This window comes from Oenanthe melanoleuca, chromosome 3, assembly GCF_029582105.1.
Source record: "Oenanthe melanoleuca isolate GR-GAL-2019-014 chromosome 3, OMel1.0, whole genome shotgun sequence".
Classification (NCBI taxonomy): domain Eukaryota; kingdom Metazoa; phylum Chordata; class Aves; order Passeriformes; family Muscicapidae; genus Oenanthe; species Oenanthe melanoleuca.
In genome coordinates, this window is record NC_079336.1 from 75,723,458 (window position 1) to 75,740,149 (window position 16,692).

General features: G+C 40.6%; 1 long non-coding RNA gene across 1 annotated transcript in view; it reads left to right on the top strand.

The window, feature by feature from the left end:
• Positions 1–16,317, top strand: part of LOC130251732 (uncharacterized) — a 50,910-nt gene extending 34,593 nt beyond the window's left edge. The window contains exon 3 of the long non-coding RNA XR_008840212.1: positions 12,920–16,317. This is a non-coding gene — a long non-coding RNA (uncharacterized LOC130251732). The remainder of the gene's footprint in view (positions 1–12,919) is intronic.
• The last annotated feature ends 375 nt before the right edge of the window (positions 16,318–16,692 follow it).

Consider the following 16,692-nt stretch of genomic DNA (forward strand, 5'->3'; position numbering starts at 1 on the left):
GAACAGAGAGCATATTTCATAAAAGGTGGGAGTTACACCAGTAAAATGCAGAAGGGATGAGTGAGGTTACCACTGGTGGGTTTCAGCTGCCTGGCACTGACCAGCACAATGAGTCATATGTGGTGAGGGCTGTGCTCAAACTCTGCTCAGATTTCAGCATTCCTCCTTTCTTAGGTCTGAATGAAACTGGATACTTTCTTCTAGAAAGTCACACTTTGAGCATGAATTAGAGATAGGTGTAATTCCAGGAGGTTGGAAGGAAAAAGATCTGCTCTTTTCTCTCATCCAGGGTATGCACTTTAATTTACAGAAAATCTGTCTCTCTTCTTACATCAACTCTTGTCATCAACAGTTGCACTTGTATCAAGTAGAAACCCAGGAGGTGTTGATGTTAGACTGACCCTGTGTCTGCAGTCATGGACCAGGCTCTCACCAAGCAGACTCAGACCAAAATCTGTAATCTGAGTAAGATAAAGCAAGGATAAGATATCCTGCTTACTCTCCTCGTATCACTGTGGGGCAAACACTTCTCTCTGTCTCTTAACTTAGAAATGCTCTTTGGACTAAAATGTCTGTTTTTGAAATTTCATGTTTTCCAGTAAAGAAACTAGCCAGAAAATTCCTGGCCAGTTCCACTCACAATGTCAAGTCCTATTTGCCAACATTTAGCTGAGACTAGAAAAGGTTTACTTTATTCCTAGCAGACTTAGCACGACTTAAGTAAGGCATCAGAGGTGACAGAAGAAATGCTCTGATGCCAATTACCAGCTGCCATCTTGATTTGCAGGGAAATTGTCTCCAGTGTCATCCTTCTTGCTTTTGAGGAGGGAAGCACACCTAGGTTTGACCCACCAATAATCATTTTGGCATCTCTAAGACACGTTCACACTGACTGTCTCAATCTGCTTCATGCCAAAACCTAACAGGACCACTGGAAATATGAGCCATGTTTTCCAAGGAAAGGGAGTATTAATTTCTTTTCCTAGTGTCCTAGGTGAGGCTGTAAGATAGGAACAATTTCCTTACTGCTCCGACAGAAGACAGCAAACTTAATTTCCCTCCATTTCTGCTCCACTGTGTTGCTTGTTGCAAACCTTTTCCCACCAAACTGCCCTACATCACCCTTGATGATCTATTTCCTCCAGCACAAAAGCTTTTCTGAGAGTTCTGTGCTTCACTCTGCCAGTGATCAGAACTAGGAGGCATCTTTTGGCTCTTGCTGTCTGTTTGGGCTTGTGTCTTCCCTGCAACACATGTTGAACATGTGCTGGGTGAGCATTTTCCTGTCTAACATAAGTCACATTCCTGGTTCTGCTGCACTGGCAGCATCTGACTGGCTGGGAGCAAGGAAGGAAACAGTGAATGCATTTGAAAAATCACTGATGGCCAGGCAGCTGAAGGACATGACACATAAACTTTTCAGAAAATGCTTTAAGGGGCAGACATTCACTTAACCCCATCTGGAGCATGCTGTGTGATTTTGTTCATTCTTCTGGACAATTCTGGTGACGACAGCACTGGATACTATTTTTATGAGGAAAAACACATTGTGAGCACCTGCATGAATAATGCTGTCAGTCCACAGCATTTTGTCTTGCATGCTCTTTGTAGTGTCAGTTTCTGTACTGAGTTGCACACTTTTTCCAGTTTAAAAATCCAGAATTGGTATTTTTTCACAGAGTCTACAGGACAGGTAAAACCAGCCAAAATATATAAAAAAATCTGAGTGCAGAGAACAAATGGATTCTTGAAAAACATCTGATCTCATCCTGACAAATTCATTATGTTGTTCTCATGCAATAGCAGAAGAATGGGAAGGAAGAAAGCCCTGATGAGCACTGAAAATATTTGTTGTTTTTAATGAGAGAGGTTAAAATGTGCAAACCAGTCATCAGGTACACAGAGGGGATACTGTGCCAGAGGCACAGATTGATGGGTTTTAAAATGATTTGAAAACTGAAGGTCATATAGATGGCATACTGCAAATTAGGCATTTAAGCAGATGGCATGGGTATTCACTTGTCCACCTGGCTGGAAGAGGGAATTTTCCAATGCTGTACAAAAATATCAGCAGATAAATATTAAAAACCAATTCAGATAAGTGGGCTAAACTGTTGTAATTACTTACTTGCCATTTTGCACATTCCTGATCTTGGTCATTTTTCACTTGCAACAGTTTGTTTTTCTATATGGTAAGTCAGCCTAGTCCCAGGCAATACAAGACACCAAGAGCGTGGAGGGGGGAATTCTGAGTGAAATTTCATGTCCAATTAGTATGACACCTAACTTTTAAAATTTTTCCTCTGGGAGTGCAAAAGTAATTAGTAAGAAGGAAAGGAAATTTAGATAGCCATTCTTGTATCTTGTCACTGTCATAAGCAACAGAGAGTGGGACACAGAAAAGTGAACAGGAAGGGGAAAAAAAGCCCTGTGAGAAGGTCAGGATGAGCAAGAGACAAAGTAATGAGATAGAAAATGTGACTAACTGCAAGCCCTCAAAATTCCCTGTGTAGAGACATGATGTGGTTGACTTAGCACAAAGGCAGCATCATGCCAACTATCTGGAAAGTGGAAATAAATGTAATTTTGGTTTCGAGGCAGAGCTAGGAAATTTCTGGCACCTGGTCCTCCCAACAGACCCAGTGGGACCTATTGCTTGTCCATGTCAGATATGACCCTCTAGCTGAGAGAAAGCCACCTTCCTTCCACCATCAGTTCTTGATGCAGATACACTGAAATAGAGAGGGAGGGAGGTTTCATTAGCATCACTAAGCAGTGGCCCATGCCCTTTCTGGGATGGGATTCACTGGCATTAAAATTCAATGGCAACCAGCCACACTTACACAGGAGAGATGCTGGATTGATGGGAATGGTTTATATTCTCCTGCTGTTCTGTTTTTCGTGTTTTTTTTTTTTTTTATCTATGAAATAAGAGGCTCAAGAGGAAGTGGATGCTGAAGAGAGACAGCACAGTGTCAGACAGCTATGATCCCAACAAGAAACACATTACTGAGGCAAAAACAGAGCCTCTTTCTCTGCTCCTTGAATAGTCTTAGTCAAATCCTGAGAGTGGAAAGGTCAGAATAATTAGACAGAAGCACTCAGCTTTCTATTCAGTGGTGAGAGAAGGGAACTTTGAGAGTGTTGTTTTGTACTATGACAGGATGCATTGCTCTGTGCTCCTGTTAAACACAGTTCAAAATAAATCTCAGCTACAGAAGTTCATGTCATGGCCTCAAGATATCTTTTCTTTCTTGAAAGAATATTCAGCTATGTCAGAGATGAAGGCCCTACCTAGAAAATGAGGGGTCCTGCTGCAGAAAGGGCATGACAATCCACAGCACTGTGTGACAGAGCTGTTTCCCACCACGCCCTTCTGTTGAGGGAGAGGTCTCATTGCAAGGTTTGTTTTTTTACCCCAGCTGACATAGTATTACTTCAAGAAGCGTTCTCAGAACAGCAATAGAGAAGTATTCTCAGAACAATGAGTTGGCAGTGGCCTTGTTTTGAAGACAGGCATTGACTTCCAGCAGAAAAAAAAAGGCTGTATTTTTAGGATCGTGATGAATATTGAAGGAAGAGTAAGACCCTAAATATTTTGTGGTGCTTTTAAAGAAAAATTTTCATGCAAAAAGGCATTGGCATTCATGGACTTAAATGATTAATTACTTGCCAGCTAGTATGATGACCTTGTTTCTAGTCAGCAACCTGATTGAATGTACAACAGTCCTACCTGCAGGTAGAGGGATTCATGTGATTTTGAGATGTTCATTGTTAGTTATCAGGATAAAATTTGTCCTCTACCTTTCCACCATGGTGAGATCTTAGAATAAAAAGGAAAACAGTTTGTTGTCCTGGGACAGTGAAACAGTTTAGCTAGTCCAGTGCCCAGTTTCCTCGAGGAATGACAGTGAATGCCCTGGAGAGGCAAGGGCCAGGCAATACTTCCCTGGACTGCTCTCCAGCTCCCAGCAGCTTATATTCCAGATACCCTGAATTAGAAATAGTGACCCTGTATTTAATGTCCTTTTGGGTGCTCTGCACAGCACTGAGAGAATGGGGAAAAATTGCCTCTTTTGGCAGCAACCTGCCTGCAGGTAAGTGGGAGGAAGCAGAGCAGAAGGAGCATCTCCTCTCAATTGCACAGCCTACAGGAAGCTCAACTTCTGCTGACACACCCAAAATCTGCATGCTTTGACATTCTTCAGGGCCTGTGGGTTTCATGGAGTGGCATGGACTCCTGGAATGTGGAGCCAACATCTTCCTGTTTACCTTAGGGGACACCCGTGGGGATGGGTGGGTTCAGAAGAACACGAGGAAATGCATCCATGCATGACTGCCTGCTGCATACCTGGCTCTTGGGGCAAATCCTTGCCCCAAAACATTGCAGCTCAGCCCTGCATCCACAGGTTCTGGCTCATCAGCCACCACAGAGCTTTTCCTCACTAAAAAATGGCATTTAATGTATCTTTGAGCTTTGTGCTTATTTTTAAAAGGATTATCTGCCACCAAGTGGAAAATGTTATCACTTCACCAATATTTAAAGATTATTACCAGTAATAATCTTAGCATTAATCTCGCTTATTACTATAAAAGAGTTCAAAACAAGCAGACAGATAGAAAAATGTGATGCTGAAACAGAACATCAGTCGTTTTGCTGGTTCCTTTTCAGCACAGATTAGAGACCTTAGTGAGGCACAGCCTGCTGGGTGCCTAAACACAGAAAAATGACAGAGGGGCTGTGGTGTGGAGACAGCCTTTCATTCTTCAGCTCTACAGCTGGGCCTCTTGACATCAGAGATAATTCTTCTGAAATACAGGAGCAGCAGAAATTCACACTCAAATTTGAAACTTCTGGAGCATTGGTTTCTAATTCTTGTACCAAGCCTCATCTGGTGCTTTGACTAAAGCCATTTTCACCTAACCCTAGCTGCAGCAATAATTAATGTGTTTAGTTGCAGAAATCTTAGGAGGAATGTCCTGATGTATCAGTGACTGATGAGAACAAGGGTTTTGGTTTTTCCTTTCCCATATACTTTTATAACAGCTTCAGCAGGGACCAAAGAGACCTCTGAAAAAGAGACCTCTGAGAAACCAAAGAGAATTTATTCCCCTGGCCTGTGGATGTGTTGTCAGCAGTTCCTGGCTGCTCATGGCCAGAACCTCAAATGGCTAAAAGTCAGCTCTTAATTTCTGGATGTTTCCATTTCAGCTCTGCTCCAGGTTCTTAACATATTTCCAGACACAGCAGAGGTGACATAAGGGAAAATAACATGAAACAATGGCAATGAAAGGATAGAGTAGAAGAAAAAGAAAAACTGAAAGAAAAAAAAAAAAAAATCAGCAACATTTGGGTTTGATTCTTCAAACAGGGCCAGTACTCCAGATGGCCAGGTACTACAGGAGGTGGTCCCAGCACTCCAGCCCAAACTCAAAAACAAGAGGTGGAGAGGATGGACTTGGGGAAGGTCTGGTGCTGATGGAGACCTGAAACATTACAGAACATGAGGCCAAAATAAGTCTGTGCAAGTGCTGACTGTGCTTGTATAGGAAGCCACACGTGGGCAAAGTCAGTGGGCAGCTGCTGGCATCTTCCATGAGCAAGCAGTATTTTGTCAAAGCTTCTGTGCTTAAACAAACACAGGATGCTAAAACAAGTTTATTTTGTTACTGGTGAGGCACGGACAAGCAAGATGCAGTGACAGTTTCTTTTGCTGGTCTGGACCAGCAGCTCCACAAAATTACATTCTTCTACTTAGGAAGGCAGGCAAAATGTGTAGGTACATAATAAGCTTTTAAAAATGTCTAGATAAGACACATTTTATTCAGCTTTGGGTACTCTAAGACAGGTTAGAGGTCTCTGCCCAAAGAAAAGTGCCATAAATGCAGAAAAATTTACGAGGTAGTAGGGAATGTTTACAAGATGGCTTTTGTATAAAACAACATCACTTTAGGCATTTGCTTGTGGAAAATGCAGGCTGTGTTCTTATGTGCTCAAGGCTGTATAGAAAGTATTTACAGGGAGGAATGGATTGATTTTTAAAGTAAATATTTTTCTTTAGTTATGTTTACTTATCTGATCAGCTCTCCAGCATGGAAGGCAGTAAAACACTTTTTAGATGGAGGCTGTACAGGGATGCTGTTGATTCTGGTTCTTTTAGGCATTGCTGGCTTGCTCCAAGGAGGAAGTTCACACTTGCCATCTTACATGAGTATGAAGCAACCTTTGATTCACACTATAAGCTTACCCTGCAGTAGCAGTGGTGACCCTTAGCACAAATGTTTGGGCTTTGAATGATAAATCCTGGACCAGGTCTCAACTGTGCAATGGAGGAGGCAGAAGATCTGTGAAATGATAATACTGGAAATACCTTATCTTGAATGTAGAAAGAGAAATCTAGCCAAAACTAGTGATGTTCAATTCCATGTCAATTTAAATTAGGATGCAGAAAAAATTATATGCACTGTAAATAGATATAAATTTTTATTCTGTGTATGTACTGGTTGAGATAAATTTATTCATAACTCATATATTTGGATGTTCTCATGAACTGCATGTCTCTGTGACAGGTGCAAAAGCATAAACTCATTTATGCCTCTACCTAAGCAGTCATCAGAATTATTGGCACAAACACCTTGTGGCACTCTGTGTGGATCATTCTCCATGAAAACACAGTCCACCTTGGGCTTTCATTAGGTTTACATAGTCATGGTGTCATCAGCTGTAGGGAAGGTTCTAAGGTTCTAAAGAAGCTACTTTTATTTTTCAGTCCCAGCATATCACGTTAGCAAACTCAATTTCACAGCCTTTGGGAGAAACAGAGTTCCTGATCTTTCACCCAAAATGTTTGCACTTTCCTCCCTTGAGGGAGTGTGTAGTCTCCCATCTCTTCCCTACCTCCTGTCAGCTGGAACTGACTCCTGCCTTGCTGCTGTGAGCTCTCAGTCCCTCAAATCTTGGATTCTAAGCATGCCCACCTGTGTGAAGCACAGTTTTGCAAACACCTGGCAGTGATCTCAGTCTGCTGCTCCTTGTGGGAGGAGTGGTTTGCTCACCCTGGCCACAGACAGGGTTCTTGCAGCCTGTGCAGACTGCTTGGCTGCTATGAAACTGTCCCCAGATGCTGCTCTTCTTTGCTCTGCCCCCTTATTTCTCTGTCACTTCTCAGGGCTGCCCACACATGCAGCTTTAATTGCTTTACTGCCACCCTGCAGCCTGAGCACTTGCTGTGGGACAGTTTTATTCTGGTGCATCCTTTTCCAGGAGTGCCAGACACACTTAAATCAGAGTCTTAAAATCTTTAAGGATATCTCTAAAATATTTAAGGATAAGAAAGACTGGAACCAAGTAAAAAAGGAGAAAAATGCAGTTTGACTCAAACTCAGCCAACAGGTACCTTATTATGTTGTGTACTTAATCCAGTCAAAGCACATCCCAGCTGCCAGGTGTCAGCCCCGGTCTTCAGTGCCCACTGCAGCAATCCTAGCCCCAGACAGATGGAGTCTGCAGTGACACCCTTTTTTGGACAACCTTACATGAGGTTTGTACACATATCCTGAGGACTGATGGCTCTATCTGGAATTAGACATTAATTGGATTCTTAATAGTGACAATTTCCTCCTTGCCCTGGCTAGGAGCTACCATGAGAGATCCACCTGGATGCATTTCTGAAGCATTAAAGATATATTTTTTTAATTTTTCATATGTTCTACTGAGTGAATGGTGTTGTGCCCATAATGAAGTTACTAGCAGCATTTATTAGTATTTATACCAGTAATGGGCTTTATACTCAAGGCAGCCCATGGTCTCTAGTACATTGTTATCTGTGTTTGGAGAGCACACATGGCAGGTTGCTACCATGGAACAGACCTCACTGGAAGTTGCTTTGCTGGACATTTCTGAAGGAATAAGCTTTCCTTGAACTTGGAGGTCACATCACACCACTCCATCCTGGCCTCCTGCTCTGCTACTTCTCAGCTTCAAGATCTGGTTCCTCCCCACCTGCAGGGGCTTCAGCTGCTGTTGCCTTCCACAGCTGTCCTACCTCCCATTCCCTCTCTCCCTGGTTCCTTCAGCCTCTTTGTACCTTTCCAACAGCTGCCTATTGGCTTTCAGCTCTCCTCCATCCATCCTGGATATAGGATGTATCCTCCAAGAAACTACTCCCCTGTTAGTCAAACTCTTACCAACAGCCAACAACTGTGGTACTTATTCAACATAAACAGCTGAATAAGTTTGGCTGAACAATCTCATTACTTCAGTGATAACTTATAATCCATTCCTTCACTTTCTTGGACCTTGTAATTGTGACAAATTTGATGCAAAATTTCCAAGGAAGTGATCTTGATTAAAGTTGATCTGCACTGATAGCTCCCAACAGCTCTATGGGGTGCTATACAATAAGCCTAAAAGGACCCATTAAACTGGGTCTTGAACCTGGGAATACAGTATTATTTTTAAAAGTTCAAGAAGTATATTGTTCTTATCACAAATATCAGCATTATCAAAGTCAAAAAATCCAGATTTCAGATTGTTAAGTGGATATCAAAATGTCTTAACCTAGAGGATGTTTAAAACACCCATACAGGTTTAACTCAGTCTGGCCATTGGAACAACCAAAAAAATGCCATTAAGAATTACAGTAAGAGTGAGAAGCTGGGAAGAGCTAAAGAAATAGGAAGGGAAGGAGGGAGAAGTAGAAACTATTGAAACTATTTCAATGTATCCAATATCTAAACTCAGAAATTTAGTTTAGCAATTTCAGCTAACCTGAGATGATTTGGATAACAGCTTACTCTAGTTTGTGAGATGACTAGGATGTTATTATTTTATTCCAAGTGGTCTTATAGTAGTTTTACCTTTTTTCAGGGTGTTGGGGAAAATGAAGGCTTTTGTTTGTCATAGAACAGATGACAACTTAAAGAGGGAGTTTTGTTGAGTATACAAGCAACATTAAAAATGAGAACAATTTCAGTGAGTAAAATACAGGGGTTACAAGGTAGATTTATCTATTTCAGAAAATATTTCAACATAAAATTGAGTTGAGGCAAACTGATTTCAAGGGTTTGAATTCAGCTCATCAGTCACACACTTATTTAAAATATTGCAAACCAATATTTCATTATTTGCAACAGAATAATTTGATATGTCAAAAGGCATTGAGTATATGGGTAGACATCGTTTACAACATATTTCTGCCAAATTTTGTTTTCTCTAAATGTTTACAAACTTTAGGGAGCTCTATATTGTATATAAAAATGTGCAGTGGGTAACCTGAAAAATAATACATTTTTTCTTACTGCACTTATGCAGAACTTAAGGTCAATTTATTTAACAAAATTCAGCAAATGCTTTTAAATATGATGATGATGATGATGATGATGATAATAATAATAATAATAATAATTTCTATGTTCCCATCAGGAATTCAGAATTGCTGTGCTACGTAGTATTGGGAATGATGCAGATCTATATGAAAGAAGACAGGAAAGTGTTACCATGCCAGCTGCATGTGATTAGTGATGGCAGCCTACTGTCAACCATTCTTAGCCCTTATGGTGTTGCTTAATTTGAGGTAGCTTTATATGGGCATTGTCTCAAAGGCACTTCTATTCTCTCTTCTTTGAGATCAGTCTTTTAAAATAAAAGCCTACAATGGTCATTATGAGTATTTGTTGTATTTTGTCTCATTATTTAAGCATTGAGGACCTGAGCCCTCCTTAATGCAGAAACATCCAGTACAGACACTGGAGAAGATGTTCCAATCATCTTTGTGTGACCCATGGGTCTACAAGGTGTTTGCCAAAGCTGGAGGTTTGAACAAGATTTCTTATGCCAGCAAAGAATGTGAAGCCTTGAGAAAACCCATCCAAGCCTGTGGATTTTTTGGGGGCCTTCATGGTTGTTTCTGTATTTGATACACAGCAGAGAAGATTCTAACATTGCTGGGAAAACCATAACGAAGCAACTGGGTGATTTATTTCTCATTGTTACAGGTTGGCAGCTGGGTGACCTGGAGGCCATCTCAGGCTGGCTGGAGAAAAAAAATATTGGCTTTCAGTTAGTAATACAGTGATAAGGGGTTTTCTCTACATTTCTACAAAATACTACTTGCTTTCATCTTCAAAAAGAAAAAGAAAAAATTAAAACAAGAAATAGTATTCCTCTGTGGTTTAAAATGTGACAGTGCATGATAATCAAAATGTGACTATAAATATAGATAAATTGCAATGAATTTGTTGTCATTGGCTTTGTGAAAGGCAGCAGTAACAAAATGAGGGGATAGAAGAGGATGATAGAGAGGATTTGCCTTTGCTTTGCTGTTAATTGATTTTAATCTTGCTGCCTTCTCCTGGTGATCAATTCATGTCTGACTTTTGTGTATCCTTCTAAATGCCAAATCTGTGCATGACAGAGGCAGTATTCATGTTACAGACTTTGATAGCATCTCTGTATTCTTGCCAGGTGAATTCACATTAGCATTCAATATAGGAATAATTCATTTGATGTATCATTATTCTTTGTAAAGAGGATTTAGATATGCTTTTATGGAACTAATATTACTTAAATAATATCTTCTTGGGACAAAGAATTTTAGAAAATTGTGTGGAAGAAACTTTTTGTGTGTCTCATACAAAAAATTTCTGCTTGCATGTGCCAGCACAATATTTACACTTTTTGCAACAATATGAGATAGGCAACTTATGTTCAACCTTTGATTGTCCACAAGTCTCAGAGCTCCTTTCCTGAAGAATTGATGCCAAGTGAATATTTCTACACAACATTTTTTCAGTTTGCTAAGATCTTTTTTGAATTCTTACTCCATATTCTAATTTACTGTGTCATATGAGAATGTAGTAACCATACCCTCTGCACTGTTTCCAGGCTATTAATAAAGAGTAGTGAGAGCCCAGGATATATCTGTGGTGAAATGCTGATTGACACCTCCTTCCTTTTTGACTATGAACCTTTCTCTGCACATCTGAGCAGCTTTCCTCACCACATTTTAGTAGTTTCACCTGGACCAAATTTCTCTAGCTCCTTTGCTATATTACTTGAGATAATGTCAAGAATCTTAAGAAATGGAGACTTTTGACATGTTTTCTCTGTCCACAAAGCCTGTTCCCTGCCAAAGAGGGAAATTGCACAGGTTCAGATTGATATGTGCTTGACAGACCAACCTGGCCTCTTATTTGCTTCTTTTGAGTCTTAGTTTTTACAAATAGTTTATCTAATTTCCTGGCATTTCCTGGGAGCTGGTGTTAACTGAAATCTCCATTTTCTTATCTACAGCTTTTGAAACAGGTGGCTTGTTTGATCTTTTTCAGTTTTCCAGACCTAACCTTTATGAAGGCAATCACTGATGACACTGACCATATTTCAGCAGCTAAGGTGAATTCTACTTGGCCAAGAAATTAGAAAAAAAAAATAGAAAAGCAGGCCCCAAACTAGAGAACTGGAGTGCTCAATAGCTTGTCTCTTCCTTAAGTAACCTAGGTTCTTTTTCCTCATGTGTGACAGCTTTTCTTTTCATGTGGAATTTAATGAAGAGTTAATCAAAGGAACATACTAAGTATTTCAGCCTTTTAGCTTCTTCTGTCCTTTTTAAAATCTCTCTCTCCCTCTCTTTGTTTAACCTGCTGTAGAGGGCTTCTGAATTGTTTAGTCATCCCTGTGACTTGTTTTGAGTCATATCTCATTTCACTGAATGATGTCCCCAACTGCAGTAATTCTGAGTAGTGTTTCCACCTCTGGTATACCTCTTTCTTCTCTCAGAGATTCTCATGGTTTATCAAACTGCACTCCTGGTACATTTCCTACCTATTTTCTCCCCAGCTGGCTAGAATATTCCACAATTTTGCTTTTATTATCTCCTTAGGAGTCAATAATCCTTTTCCCTATTTCCCATGGGATCTTATTTATTAAGGTCTTCAAGTTCCTTTTAGAAGTCCAATATCTTGTCTTTGCTTTTTTTTTTCCCACTTGTGGAGACTCTTTACTCTCATTTCCTCAGCTCACTCCCATTTTCACCTTCCACTCTGACATTTTCAAATGGAATTCAGACCTACACTGGGATTCAGACCTATTTCCCTTCTGGTTGCTTGCACAGTTTTCTGCATCAAAAAATCATCAAACTTCCTCTTTGGAAAATTTCTGGAGAGCCTGCTCTCCTCTTTTCCAGGAGGTGTTTGGAGCATTAAAGGTTCTTACATTGAAGCCCTGTACATTGGGGGCTTTCTGCTAATTTCTCACAGAAGTGCCTTCCACTTGATCCCTTGGTTTGATGGCTGACATTTGCCAGGATAACAGCTTTGCTTTCCCCTCATTATTATCAAGATGCTTCTCTACAGATATTTTAACATTCTGCCACTCAGCAGCACCTCTTTTCTGCCTTTTCCTGGCTGAATAAGCTGGTAAGTATTCCAGCCATGTGAGTATTCCCACCAGGTCCCTGCTCTAGTTTGAGTCATAATTTTGTTCTTGTTTGAGGACAGCCAGCTCTGCCAGATAGCTCCTCATGCTTTTTGTATTAATACACAGGCATCTGAGATGTTCAGAAATGCAGTCTGTTCTTCCTGCACTGTTGTTTTCCTCTGTTCTGTTACTCTTGTCCCTCATCCAAGTCAGCACTGCTTGCACTTACTTCTCTCACTTGTTCCCAGCTATCAAGCTTTTGTCTCAAGATGCTGTTTTTCTTTGGAGTGAGACAGATCCCTTTTTCTTCTCATTCTTCTCTTGAAAAAGTCAGCTGTGCATGAAATTATTCTGAGGATTTCACTGTCTATGTAGCTATTAAAAAAATGTTATTAACCTTTTGATATAAAATGGGGGTTTTGGCAATGGCACTGAAAATATGTTTTAGTATTGTATCACTTCCCACTGCTGCTTACAGTGCCTCTTCTATTGTTATTATTTCAGATATTTCCTGGGAATGTTTTGGTATCTTGGAATGGAGACCTGGTCTGATTGCATGTCTGGAAGAGAGAGATAACTACTACCAAGTGTTCTTTGGAGTGTATATCATCACAACAGATCACTCACTCACCTGCTCACCTGCTCACAGAGCTTTTTTCCCTTTGCAATAATGCATCATGATTTTATTTTCTTTATCCATTTTCTTTTCTTCATAGCTCTTTGCACTCCCACCTGATGCCTGGAAATTTTTCTGAGACAATTTTGATGTCTCCTATGCTGACATAATTTCATGCTTACCTAGGACAGTTAAATGTTTTGGGTTTTTTCTGCATTTTGGGTTCACATAGAGACATGGAGAAGAGATGTCTTCATTTTTTGGTATGAAATACAATATTCTGTATTTCTTTACCTTTTTCTATTATCTTTGATCTTGTTATCTGATTGCAGAATAAGTGATTCTTATCATATAGTGACATGTTTAATATATTTTCAAATTTCTGGTTCTATTGTATGAAGTGCTGTTGGATCAGAAGGCTTGCTAGCTTTTTTAAGGCCACTGTGTCTTATTATTACAAAGTATGCATTTATATGGCCTGAAGATTTTCTGGAGGTCTACAAAAGAAAAAAAAAATCCAATTAATGTTTTAACTGGCTGCAATCTAAAAACAATTTTGTTTGTTTGTTTTCTTTTTTAAAAAGTATGTATTTCTAAAGCTGAGAATATCTCCAGAGGATGCAATACTGAAGAAAGATATTCAAAAGATCACTTAAAACTTTACATAAGTATTATACAGACCTATAGTAAGAATAATTTTACTAAGGGGGGGTGAAATGTCCTGCTGTTACTCTAGATTATGCATTATGTTGTTATGCTGCAGAAAGCAATGTGGGTTATTTTCCCATCTAACCTAGGAGAGTATGTGAATAATCATTTAAATCAAGCACTGACATCTGCCTGTGCTTTACTTGGCTTGCTTTTAATCAACAAACTGTCAGCCTCTGATATTACTGTAAGTACACAGTTAAAGTGCCAAGAAATTACAGGCCATTTTAAGTCCTGGGTCTGTGCTGGTTAGTGAGTTAATACAAGTGCATCTAAGATGTATGCCTGAACAGATACAGAGAATGCTTATTTTGGCTGGTGGAAGTACATCCTGGAATGTGTTTTCTGACTTAGAACAGCTTGATGAAAAAAAGCAAAAAAAAAAAAAAAAAAGAGAGAGAGACAAGGAGTTTCTAAATGTCTGATTTAAAGGTTATTAACTCACCAAGAATTTAAAAGTAGAATAGTTGCTGATCTATGATGGGAAAATATGTATAATGAATACAGGAACAGAAAGCAGGGGTAAAAAGAGCAATCAGGAGGAGAGATTTGCTGCAGTGTTAGCATTGCACTAGCCTATGTTTGCTCTCACTTGCCATGGGCTCCCTGGAGCTGCTGTTCCTTGAGGTGGCCCCAGCAGCTCAGTTCACCCTTTCAGCTCTGGCAAGGTCTGCTCTGGGCCCTGGGACTTGCTTCACCAAGGAAGGCAGAGGCCAGCTGGCAGGATGGAGCTTGGTTCATTGGCTGTAGCGTGATGGAAAACATTCCCATTCACCAGAAAGCTGTGAATGTGAAACCCTGCCATACCATCCTTTTCCTTTATTACAGCTTTTTCTTTCTTTTTCTCTCCTTTTCTTGTTCTTTCTGTTGCAGAACAGGGAGTTAGCAGGGCTTTGGGGAGTAACCCTCAGCACTTCTTCTCCAGTCTTCTTTAACTGGAGAAAACAAAGCTGGAGAGAAAGAGAGGCTGGTGTTGGGCTCATTAGGTACTGATCATCAGAGATGCCTCAGGCTTCAGAGCCCTTGTGTTAGCAGCACTCTGGGAGGAAACTCCACTGCTGAGATGACTGCCAGCAAGGTGGCAAGTCTTCAAGGCAGAGCTGCCTTAATTCTTGCTAGGTCTCTTCAGGCACTTGATCAGCTGTGCAGTGTGACAGGCAGCATTGGGAGGCCAGGTTGATACCATGACCTGTAGGAACTCTTGTAGAGTTACAGAAGAAACTGTCAGCTGAGAACCAGAGGGCAAATAAAAGTGCTGCTTTGTCACTCATCCTCCAGGCTGTAAAAAAAAAAAAAAAAAGGTCCTACTCAGCAAGAAATCCATTTCTGAGCAAAATTTGAGGATGCAAATGTAATATTACATATAGGCACATATATGAAAATGCTGAGTTGCAGAAAGGGGAAAAAAAAAGATGAAGCCACATTTCCCATTCAGAGAAGAAACACTAAAGTCTCTTAAAATCCTGCTTCCTATAATGTCAATGCATGGTTGAACAGATGCATTCTCTCTCTCACTTCCCTGGCTTCTGAGACATCAGACACTAGCTGTGGTTGGATGCAGGATGCTGGGCTGGCTATGGCAGCTCTTGTGCTCCCAAGGGATTGCTCTGCTGGAGCTGCCCCTGCTCGTCTGCATTCAGAGATGGATTTAAACTGAACTGATAAAGAAAGAAAACTTGTATAAAGCATACAGTAACTCATTCTGTTAAGGATTTGGCATGGCATTCAAGGGAAACCAATTATGATTTATGTCAATACAGCACAGATAATTTCCCATTGATTGACTGCCAGATCCTTCATAAAATAATGAGTTAGGCCTGATGCCAGTGATTCTTGAGCACCATCAGGCCAGTGTTTCTATTTCATATGCCCTTGACAAGGCTCCTCTCAAAAATGTGTGTGTTAAATGAGTTTATAAGTTCTCTTCAAATATGCAGGCTCAAACAAACATAAGCTGTGATTCCCTTACGTGTCAGTGGGGTTTTGAAATGCATGCCCTGTCTGGGCATTTGGCTACAGGTCTAGCAAAAGTGAGTTTTCATTCATTACTTAAAAAACAAACAAACAAACAATAGGAGTTTCTCTGTTTGCTAAGGATTCCTCTTAGGAGATTAGGGTATGTTCATATTCCAAGTAGTTCTCAGAGAAAAGTAAGTCATGATCAAGCCTAAAGTTATCTGGAAACAAATCTCTTGAGGACTAATTGGTGTGGGGAAAATCCTCTGTGCTTATCTGGAAGAGTTATTTGCAAACTTTCTATTGCTGTGGGCCTGACCAATGCCAGTCACTGTGCAGTGTGCATGTTCATTATTCAAGAGACATAGAACTGAATTTTCCTGCCCCAAGGATGAGGAGATGGGGGCTGGCCATGTCTGAACAGCTTGTGCTGTGGGATGGGTAGGTGGCTGAATCTCCCTTTTCAAAGGTGTGAGCAGAGTGAAGGCACCAACTGGTGTTTCTGGAGAGGACATATACCCTCTGTCTCAGGAGAGTTTGCCACCCAAAACAGAACTTCTGCCTGGAAAGTATCTGCAGCTATTCTGGTCTTCTGCTCCCTTGCAATAAGCAGACAGGTCAAAGTCATCTGGTGTGAGCCGTGCAGTTTTTTGGGCTGATTTTGGCTGTGGTGGAGTTAAATTTCTTCCCAGTAGCTGGTAAAGGGCTGTGTTTTGGATTTCTGCTGAAGACAGTGTTGATAAGACAGGGATGTTTTGGTTATTCCTGTGCACTGTTTACACAGAGCCAAGGCCTTTTCTGCTTCTCCCCCATCCCACTGTGAATGAGCTGGTGGTGATGCACAGCAAGCTGGGAGGGGACACAGCCAGGACAGCTGACCCCAACTGACCCGAGGGAAATCCCACACCAGATGATGTCATGCTCAGTATATAAGGCAGGGGGAAGAAGGAGGGAGGCAGGGATACTCAGAGTGATGTCATTTTTCTTCCTGAGAAAC